The sequence below is a fragment of the Nyctereutes procyonoides genome, unplaced genomic scaffold, assembly GCF_905146905.1.
Source record: "Nyctereutes procyonoides isolate TBG_1078 unplaced genomic scaffold, NYPRO_anot_genome, whole genome shotgun sequence".
NCBI classification, from domain to species: Eukaryota; Metazoa; Chordata; class Mammalia; order Carnivora; family Canidae; genus Nyctereutes; species Nyctereutes procyonoides.
This window is the reverse complement of record NW_026575140.1, coordinates 41,261,461-41,270,790: the sequence shown is the minus strand read 5'-3', so window position 1 is coordinate 41,270,790 and position 9,330 is coordinate 41,261,461.

Here is a 9,330-nt window from a genome sequence, read left to right as displayed (position 1 = left end):
TCTGCCTTTGGCTCAGGTCATGATCCCAAGGTCCTGGGATCGAGTGTCACATCAGGTTCCCCATGGGGAGCCTGCTCTTCCCTCTGCCTATGTCTCTGCCTCTGTGTGTGTGTGTGTCTCCATGAATAAATAAATAAAATATTATCAATATTGAATTCTTTTTTTTTTCTTTTTAGAATTTTATTTATTCAATTTGACAGAGCACGTGCACAAGCAGGGGGAGCTGCAGGGAGAGGAAGAAGCAGCCTCCCCACTAAGCAGGGAACCCGACAGAGGGCTTGATTCTGGGATCATGACCTGAGCTGAAGGCAGACACTTAACCAACTGAGCCACCCGGGTGCCCCCAACATTAAATTCTTACCATGGGATGGGTGATTTCTAGAGGTGGTTCTCAAAAAAAAAAAAAAAAAAAAAAAAGAAAGAAAGAAAGAAAGAAAAAGAAAAAAAGACCAGTAAATAGATTATCAGAAACAATAGGAAGGAGATAGTTGGGAGGGGGGGGGGGGGCTACTAAATCACCTAATATGTGTCGTATTATTATATGTCATTATGTACTTTCCTGACTTGATTATCGTGTCGGTAGGAAGACTAATAGCCTTCTGGAGATGTCAATGTCCTAATCCCCAGAACCTGGAAATATGTTACTTTATGTGACAACTAGGACTTAGTGTGGGTGATTAAATTAAGGTCCTAAAATGGGAAGATCATCTTGAATTATATGGGTGGGCTCAATACAATCATAAGAGTCCTTACAAGGGAAAGAGGAAGGAAGGAGAGCCAAAGATAAGATGACTGACTACAGGCCAGAGAGGAGAGAGATTTGAAGATTCCACACCACTGGCTTTTCAGATAGAGGGAGGAACCATGGGCCAAGGAATGTAAGTGGGTGCTAGAAGCTAGGAAAAGAAGGAAGGGATTCTCCCCTGGAGCCTCCGGAGGAACACAAGTCACTGATACCTTGATTTTAGCCTTGTAAGACCCATCTCAGACTAGTAACTTCCAGAACTGAAAGATTATAAATGTGGGTTGTTTTAAGCCACTAAGTCTACCATAATTTGTTGTTGTCCCACTAGGAAACTACTATAGTTGTTACGTTCAAAGTGAATTACTTATAGACAGCATGTTGTGGGATCATCCCTTTTTCCCATTATGCTAGTCCTTGTCTTTTAATGGTTATGTTTAGGCCATTTGCATTTAAATTAATTATTGACCTGTTAGGCTTAAATCTGCCATCTATTACTTGTTTTTTTGTCTTTCTCTCTCTGCTTCTCATTCTATTTCTCTTTTTTGCCTCTTGGGCATTACCTGAACATTTTTTTTAAATTGACATTTCTTTATTTACCATGCTTTGGAGTATATCACTCTGCATAATTTTCTTGAGTGGTTGCTCTTAACATTACATCAGACATCCATAACTTGTCACAGTGTACTAATATCAACATTTGACCCCTGTTAGTGAAGTATTGGACGCTTACCTCAGTTTAGGCCCCTTTACATTTTCTACTTTTTTTTAAGGTTTTTTTTTTTCTTTACAGTAATTTCTACACCTATTGTGGAGCTGAGGCTCACAACTCTGAGATCAAGTGTCAGTCGTGTGCTCCACCAACTGAGCCAGCCAGGCACTCTCAACTTTTCTACTTTTAAAATGATACAGCCATAATAAGAAACTAAGGCAAGCCTATTTTACACATTGCTACTTCTGTTGGCTTAGGAGTTAAACTTCCCAAGTTCAAATTCTACCCTCTGCAGTTAGTGTGTTGTGTGACCTTGAACAAAATCCTCCTTGCTTTGAGTCTCAGTTCCCTCATCCATAAGTTGAGAAGGAAGTAGTAATACTAAACTACCCATTAAATGTTTCTATTTATATTTCTGCAGGGTCTATACGCAGCATTTTCAAAATTATTCTCAGCTTCTTCTTTTTTATAAGAGGCTTTATTTTTTAGAGCAGTTTTAGGTCACAGCAAAGCTGAGCAGAAGGCACAGAGATTTCCCATATATATCCTGCCCCCACCCATGCATAGCCTGCCCCATTATCCACATCTCTCACCAGAGTGGCACTTTGTTATCATAGGTGAACCTACACCCACAGGTCATAATCACCAGAAGTCCATAGTTCATGTCAGGATTCACTCTTGGTGTTGTGCATTCTATGGGTTTGTACAAATGTGTTGTAACATGTATCCACCATTATAGTATCATACAGATACTATATTTTCTTGGGCCTGAAAATCCTCTGTGCTCTGCTTACTCAAACCTCCCTCCCCTCTAACCCTTGGCAACCACTAATCATTTTACTGTTTCCATAGTTTTGCCTTTCCAGATTATTGTTAGAATTGTGCAGTATGCAGCCCTTTCAGATTGGCTTCTTTCACTTAGGAATGTGCATCTACACTTCTCCCTGTCTTTTCATGGCTTGACAACTCATTTCTCTTAGTGCTGGATAATATTCCATTGTCTGGATGTACCCCACTTTATTTATTTATTCATCCACTGAAGGACATTGTGGTCATTTCCAAGTTTTGGCAACTATGAGTAAAACTGCTACAAGCATCTGTGTGAAGGTTTTTATGTGGCCATATCTTTTCAATAACTGTGGGTAAATACCAAGGAGCATGATTGCTGGAATGTGCGGTAAGGGGATGTTCAGTTTTGTGAGAAACCTTTACATTGTCTTCCAAAGGGCCGTATTATTTGACCTTTCCACCAACAACGAATGAGAGTTCCTGTAGCCCTCAATTTTCACCAGCATTTGGTCTTATCAGTGTTTTGAATTTTGATCATTGTAATAGGTTTGTAGTGGTATCTTCTTGCTTTATTTATTTTTAAAGATTTTATTTATTCATGAGGGACACAGAGAGAGAGAGAGAGAGAGAGGCAGAGACACAGGCAGAGGGAGAAGCAGGCTCCTTACAGGAAGCCCGACATGGGACTCGATCCCAGGTCTCCAGGATCACGCCCCAGGCTGAGGGTGGCGCTAAACTGCTGAGCCACCCGGGCTGCCCCTCTTCTTGTTTTAATTTGCATTTTTCTTATGACCTATGATATGAAGGAGGTTTTCTTTTTTTTTTTTTTTAAGATTTTATTTATTTATTCATGAGAGACACAGAGAGAGAGAGAGGCAGACACAGGCAGAGGCTCCGCAGGGAGCCTGATGTGGGACTCAACCCCAGGACTCCAGGATCATGCCCTGGGTCAAAGGCAGGCACTAAACTGAGCCACCCAGGGATCCCTGTGAAGGAGGTTTTCATATGATTATTTGTCATCTGTAGATCTTTGGTGAGATGTTAAAGTCTTTGGCCCATTTGTAGATGTGTTATTTGTATACTTATTGTTGAATTTTAAGAGTTCTTAATATACTCTGGAGAGCAGTCTTTTATCAGATGTGTCTTGTACAAGTATTTCCTTTCAGTCTGTGGCTTGGCTTATCATTCTCTTAAAAGTGTCTTTCACAAAGTAAAAAGTGTTAGTTTTAATGAAGCCCAGCATAACAGTTAATTCTTTCATGGATTGTGCCTTTGGTGTTGTATATCTAAAAAGTCATTACCCAATCCAAGGTCATCTAGATTTTCTCCTATGTTACCTTCTAAGAGTTTTATAGTTTTGCATTTTACATTTAGGTCTGTGATCCATTTTGAGTTAATTTTTGGGAAGGGTATAAGTAAGGCCTGTGTCAATATATATTTTTTTAATGTGGATGTCCAGTTGTTCCAGCACCATTTATAGAAAACTCATCTTCATTTGTTTTTCTTTCTTTTTTTTTTTAAAGACTTTATCTATTCATGAACACAGAGAGAGAGAGGCAGAGACATAGACTGAGGGAGGAGCAGGCTCCCTGCAGGGAGCCTGATGTATGACTCTATCCCAGGACCCCAGGATCACGACCTGAGCTGAAGGCAGATGCTCCACCACTGAGCCACTCAGGCACCGCCTCATCTTCATTTCTAAATTTATTCCTCCAGTGTCCTTATGGTGGGAGATAGCAGCACCTCTACCATGAGAGAAACTCAGCAGTTCATTCGTTCTTTCCCTCTCTCACTCTCTCTCTTTTTAAAGATTTTATTTTTTTAAGTAATCTCTGTGCCCAGTATGGGACTCAAACTCACAGCTCCAAGATGAAGAGTTGCACGTTCCACAGATCTAGCCAGACAGGTGCCCCTTAGCAGTTATCATTGATGATAACTCTCTTCTCCCTACATCCAATAGATCACCAATCTTTTCAATTCCACCTTATAAGTACTCTGAAATCATTACTTCATCTTCACTCCAACTGTTTTTCAGGCACCTGAATCCCTGTTATCTGGGAGCTTGTGACAAACTCCTGTCTGGTCTACCTGGTCAGTCCCAGCTTCTTCTCCATCCACCATTCCTGCTCCCACCATACTGATCTTTCTTTTTAAAGATCTTATTTTTTTATTCATGAGAGACACACAGAGAGAGGCAGAGACACAGGCAGAGGGAGAAGCAGGCTCCTCACAAGGAGCCCGATGTGGGACTCGGTCCCGGGACTCCGGGCTCAAGATCACACCCTGAGCCAAAGGCAGAGGCACAACCCCTGAGCCACCCAGGCGTCCTCATACTGATCTTTCTGAAAAGCAAATCTGATCATCTCTATGCTGCTTGGGGCTTTTCGGAAGCTCCCTATTTCATTTATAAGATGAAATCCAAATCCCTTTTCTTAGATTAACAGGTTTATCCTGAGTGAGTCCCAGCCACCATGGTTCCCCCCTCTCTACCACCAGTACTTGTGAGCTGACCCCTTGGAGTGAGGGAAATGTGTCATAACCTCTTATTTCACAAGAGAAAAAAGAGAAATCAGAAGCACGTAGGGTGAATCACTAGCATATGTGTAACACAGGTGTCCATTGCATTACTTCCCTTCATCTTAGTTACATACATGTTAGTTTTGACATAACTAAAACCTTGCCCCTCCCAAAACTTTCTCCATCTTTCCTCCCTGCAGGTAAACACTAACCTGAAGTCAGTGGGGTAAAGTCTTGACTCCTCTGTCTCCCTCACTACACGGTGGGTGCCCCAGGGCGGGCGGGGAAGATGGGGGCTGTTTTGCTGAGGTCTCTCCGATGCCAGCACTTAGCACAGAGCTCGTCACAAGCACCCCTTGAACAACTGGCTGGCAAAGCTAGCGTCAGTGGCTGCCCTGAGCCCACCGCCTTCCAAGCCAGCTCTTTCTAGGGTCTTAGCTCCACCTGTTGTTCTTACTCTGGTGAGAATTTGCTCCTTCTCAGAGAAGGGCTGAAATGATTATTATAGGGACAAAAGGGAACAGAGGACAGAGCATGAATTTTAGAGTCAAGCTTACTGGGTATGTGCCTTTCAGCAATTACTTAATCTCGCTGGGCATTTAATTTCTTCTTTTGTAAAAATGAGGCTAATAATACTGATTTAGCAGGGGTTTTGTGAGGATTAAATAAAGTTAACAAATGTGAATGTTCCCTTTATGGTGGAGGAGGTGCTCAATAAATGTTGCTATTGCCATAAAAGTAATTAAGTATTTTATCTTTTTGTTTTCCTTTCTCAGATTTTTTCCCCCTCATGGGCTTTTTATTTTCTTTCCCCCATTTCCCCATTCGTTAACACCACTGCTCCTTCTCTCATTCCATTTCCACAGCCCGGGAGAAAGCTCCACTGTGCACTGCCCATCTGTAGCCCATGTACCCTGGACATCCAGCTCCATCCGGTTCTGAATATTCCAGCTTTCTTGTCCTCTTTTCTTCTTTAAACTAGGTCATAGATCACTTATCTTCTGTGATATACTCTCGAATGTGGCATTTACATTGGAGTGTTCTTTCCCATCCTCTTTGTAAGCTTCTCAAAGGCCCAGACTGAGTCTTCTATTTCTCTATTATTTTCCACGCTTCTCAGTCCTAACACAGGAGGTAGGATGATGTGGAGTCAGGCTGTCTGAATTCAAATCCTGTTCTGCTATTTGCTAACTGTGATCTCGATCAAGTAACTTAATTTTTCTAGACCTCAGTTTTCTTATTTTGTTTTATTTATTTATTTCAGAGACAGAGGGAGACCAGCATGAGCAGGGGGAGGGGCAGAGAGAGAAGCAGACTCCTCACTGAGCAGGGAGCCCATCATGGGGCCGGATCTCAGGACCCTGAGGTCATGACCCAAGATGAAGGCAGACACCTAACTGACCTAGCCACCCAGGTGCCTCTAGACCTCGGTTTTCTTGGGGTAAGTTGGGAATAACAATAATCCCTCCACTGTAAGATTCTTAATGTAATCACACCTTCAAGGTCCTTTTTACTGTGTAAAAGAATATATTTAAAGGTTCTGGGCATGAGAATGTAGACATCTTGGGGGGAGCATTTATTTTGCCTGCCACACCAATATCATAAAACTCATTCATTCATTCAACAAACACTTATTCATCACCTAGCATATGTCAGACCTTCTTTTAGCCCCTGGGGCTGCAAATACAAATAAAAATAATATCTAGTGGATAGAGAGTATCTAGTTTAGTGGAGAAACTTTGTTGGCAGTGGACCTATCTTATGATAGTATTTCTTGAAATGTGGAGGAGAAATGAGAATATCTCATATTTAACAGCTACCCAAAGCTTGGTGCCACTTTGATTGATGGAGAGGCAGACAATGGATATAGTACAGCACTCTTAAGTTAAACACACCCTACATCTGTGCGTGTGAATACTTGTCAATTAGGTTGAGGTATTCTTGAAATTGCTCTCTCAATGAGAAACCAACAGAAATCACACGCGCAACTTTAAAGTGAAAAAGAGGATGTGGAAGGGCGATACTGTTTTTTGTTTTCTGTTTATCGCCAAGGTGGTATATGTGGAATGCAAGGATTAGGGAGAAAGGTTTTTCACTTGGGCATCATCTACCCAATAGAATAGGCTTATTTCATTTACCTTCTCACCCATTAGAAAAAACACACCGATTTGGTTTTGGTTTGGTTTGGTTTTTCACGTGTATGCTTTCAATTATTGATAGTGAGGTTGATCCAGGGGCATTATCACAGCCTATCCACAGGAAGAGAAAATGGGAGAATAAGCACAAGAATGGGAAGTACCTGCCAGAAATTCTTAGAGATATGGGCCTTGGTTGTCAAAGCAACATTCTGAAAAAGAAAACAAACCAAAAATAATCTTTTCAAGTGACTAGTCAATCATGTTTTTATTTCTATTCTCTTGTCAGAAATGAATAAAAAATATCCATCTCTTGACCCTGTATTTCCTATTGAATAATTCTTCCTGTCTCCTTTGAATATAGACTTGCTCTCCAAACTTCTTTTCTCCTGCATGGTCTTCCACCTGTATGACTGCCAAGAAGTGGGCTAATGTCCTCTGAAGGACAGAGTCCAGAAGGGTTTTCTTTCCCAGGACTTGGCAACATGTCACATTTTTTCGTTGGTCGGGGTCTGGGCTTGTTTGTATTTTTGTCTTCTTGAGCTCTGAAAGGACCATAAATGACTGGAGTGCCTTCTTAACATGCAGGAAGTTCACTCTAGCGGCTTTTGTTTATTCATTATTTTATTCATTATTTTAAAAGGTGAGACTTTTGTGAGTCACTTTGGCTTGTAGAGACCACACAGCTCATTTTGTGAAGGTTACGCTGACATTCTCTCATTCAACAAATATGTATGGGGTACCTACTCTGTGAGAGTTAGGTGCAGTAGGGGAGGAAGTAGGGAAAGAATGGACATCTACTGAGCTTCAGTTCATGCACGCACTGTAACCTTTTATGCTTAGATAATTTGCCTAAGAAATATAAGTCATTGCACTCAGAGGTTCTTGGTGTGGCAGATAGGTTTCTTCTTCCCTGCCAGCTCCAGTTGTCTGTCTATAGCACTGTGCTGCAAAGGGCTGTGAGCTGAGCTCAAATGGGATGGGAAAGCACGGTGAGATCAATAAATTACGTCTGCTCTAAGTGTGAAAGGGGACACTGGCGACATATACGCATGTAAACTTTCATTTACTCTTTAAACTCTTACTGAACACCAACCATGTACTTAGGCACCATGAAGGCATATGTGGATATAAATGCCAAACAAGGCAATGTGTGACAAATGCCAATAGATGACCACAAACACACTGTAACAAAGAAATGTAGAGAAATTGCTCTGGAATGGTCCAGAAGGCATCAAGGAACAGCTTTTCCATGAATTAAGCCTGGTATATGAGTCAAGGTTTCATCAGAGTAGAACCCACTGGGAGTGTTATGGAATATGGGATTTATTATAGCAGTTAGACATTATGTAATTGTGGGAGGGTCTGGGGAAGTAAGGGAGCCGGCGGATCAGAAATAAAATACCAGACCTCTTGAAACCCTGGCACTGATAGATGGGTAGGAGCTTGCAGGGAAAACCTAGGAAGGCAGGTGAGTCTAGCTGCTGGGATGGAACTACCAGGGGAAGTTCTAGGGAAGCTCATGGAAGGTTGTTGATTCTACCTGGTGGTGGGCTGGAGTAGTGGGTGGTCATCAGGGCAGCAACTGGGAACAAGAGCTGGTCACAGAGCAGGAGGAAGCTAGGACACATTTGAACCAGCTAGTGCCTCTGCTGTAGTCTCTCACCACATCTAATCAAGACTTTAACCTTCTAGAACTCCTGAAAATTTGTCTTTTGGTCAACTCTAATGTGCAATCATACAGGAAAAGTGATCATGAGAAATGTTCCAACTTAGCCACGTTGACACAGTTCAAAACATCACACCTCAAAAAGTGACACAAATCTGCATAAGAGGAGTGAACAGAACAGGTGGGAAGGCTTATGGGTAAGGTTTGGTGGTGGGAATGAGTAAGTTAGTATTTAGGAAACCATGAGTAGATGGCTCTGGGTATAATGACTTATGCTAGAAGGTAGTGGAAGATAAGGTAAGAAACAAAGATTGGAATCATTAATTAATGAATTAATTAACCTATTCAGTCATTATTTATTGAGCACATTTTATCTACCAGGCACTGTAGTAAGTGCTATCTATGAGACACTGTACCAGGCTATCACTAGGGTGATAAGTGAAGAGCCAAACCTTGAAAGAATTTGAATCTTAGATTAAAATATTTGATCCATCTCTTGAGAAATAATACACTCTTCCAATTGGGACAACTGATTAATTGAATTTCTTTAAAAAACATTTTTTTAAAGACTTTATTTTTTATTCATGAGAGATACAGAGAGAGAGAGAGAGAGAGAGGCAGAGACACAGACAGAGGGAGAAGCAGGCTCCATAGAGGGAGCTGGATGCTAGACTCCATCCTGGGTCTCCAGGATCACGCCCTGGGCCCGAAGGTAGGCGCCACACCGCTGAGCCACCCAGGGATCCCTGATTAGTTGAATTTCTGC